Consider the following 2,114-nt stretch of genomic DNA (forward strand, 5'->3'; position numbering starts at 1 on the left):
CTGCACTTACCATTACCTCCATTCCCTCATTCTCTCTTTCTGAATTTTCCTGTCTCCTAAGATTCTCCTACAACACTGTGCAACACTACATTTAGAAATCACAAAAAACATGCGCGCTCAATCTAGATCTTAACATGTTTAGACACCTCTCTAAAGGGCCTAATTTTAATTCTTAACCCCCCATAAATCAGGCGACGAAAATTTTTGAAAAACACAATAAAAACTCCGCCACGCTACTCGTTTTGTGCTACTCTTCAACTTGATCTAAACATGAGAAATGGGCACCCTTCTCCCAAGGTCTAAATTTCGAAAACTTCCGAACAACTTGGGAAAAACAGGGATGCTCTGCTTGGCAGTCTGTCTTTCGGACCGACGTACGATCCACAAGGCGTACTACATCACACCCCGCGAGTTCTACAGCGGGTTCGCTAATCATTTCGTGCCATTGGCAGCGCGGCACCGCACTGACTCGATAACAGTCATACGAATCGTACTGAGTCAAACAAGCCGTGCATTCTTGGACGACTGCAAGATTCAGTTATACAATCTAGAAAGTAAGAGTTGTTGTTGTCAGCTGGACAAAATAACATTTCCAACAGCAGGGAACACAAATTTGACACATTTTAGCCCACCCTTATGCTTTGGGTTTGAAAAATCAATAAAGCGGTTTTATGCAATCGATCTGATGTCTGTGCTAAAGACATATGAAGAAGATAGAGACTTGAAATTTTCGGGGCTTAGGGGGCCACTCGAGAACGAAAAGCCCCTGCAAATCTTGCCCAATTCCAAATAAGTGGGTGAAAGGAGCTGACAAAGAATAGTAGGTTGGCAAATGCGCCTTTTTCTTCTTTATTTTTGCTATCTAAAAGAATTTCATTAAAGCAGGATCCTTCGTTCCAAAATTTTGTTCGTTCTTTTTTTCTATCCCTTTTCTCCGGCTATAACAGAAAGATGGCCGCGTTGCACATAGGTCGCAAGAAAGAAAACTCCAGATAGAGCAAAAAAAGGCCATATTCGAGTCGAGATCGCGGCGCGCATGCACTGATAAACCAAGAGTTCAATTGCTTAATATTACGTAAATACTTCACGAGTGGGCCTGCTTGTTACGATGTACCCGTGTATTATACACGATACCCGCTCACAGGTGCATCCAGCAACAGGGGACGGCTTTGCACACCACACCCTCAGCATGCATGGTGTCCTCTATTCTCGTCACCCCTAAATTTAAACAACTCGCTCAGACCGCTGCAAACTGCTCAAAATGTCCTTAAGTCGCATGCTGACTCATCGACCGAAACATGACCCGTCGCCTCGTTCACGAGATCCATTCCACATCTCAAGTATGTCAAGCCCGGCAGGCTTAGCACGGTTTACGAGCTCCGCTGCGAGTGCGCACAGCCCTGCTGCACACCCAGACGCCACCCCCACGACACCTGCTCGCACCCTTCCGGGAGCACCGTCCGTCAGCACGTGCGACAGTTCCCCGCAGGCGCCTGTGCGCCGTGTCCGCCTCGCACGCCCACGGCGACAGCCCGAGGCAGCGGCCCGGGGCCTTCCAGATGCAGCGACACTAAACAACGAAACCGAACAGACACCAACGTCAGCAGAAGTAAGGAGAGAGGGGAAGTCATGAGGATAGGGCCACGTGATAGGATCGGACACGGATCACGCAAGACAAGTCGTCAAAACTAACAGGTTTTCTAATTGAAGGGCGGCTAAGTAAAATTTGCTGTGGTTATACCAACAACTAGTAGGCATAGCTGCAGCTAAGGAGCCATCAGTTCTGTCTGACATTCTTAGGGGGTGTATCGTGTTATTCAGAAGCGGATTGTCTCGTGCGGGGACAGCTTGGTACTTGCTACTAACTCTTTTTCCCTGACAACTTGTAACTTATCGTATATTGGCTAATTTGACAGTTCTGACTGAAACTTTCCCGCTCATGCCGACAGGTTTTATGCCACCACGCACTCCGCAATTCGATTACTTGAGAAGTAAGGTGGGTGACCGAGTAATCGAAAGGAAGTGCGTATCGCAGGATTCCGTAGACAGTTTGCCTCCGATAAAGCGGCCTACGCGCACAATCTCACCAGCAGACAGAGTGACCCATTCCCAAG

Source organism: Frankliniella occidentalis, unplaced genomic scaffold (genome assembly GCF_000697945.3).
Source record: "Frankliniella occidentalis isolate FOCC.00 unplaced genomic scaffold, Focc_3.1 Scaffold1519, whole genome shotgun sequence".
Classification (NCBI taxonomy): domain Eukaryota; kingdom Metazoa; phylum Arthropoda; class Insecta; order Thysanoptera; family Thripidae; genus Frankliniella; species Frankliniella occidentalis.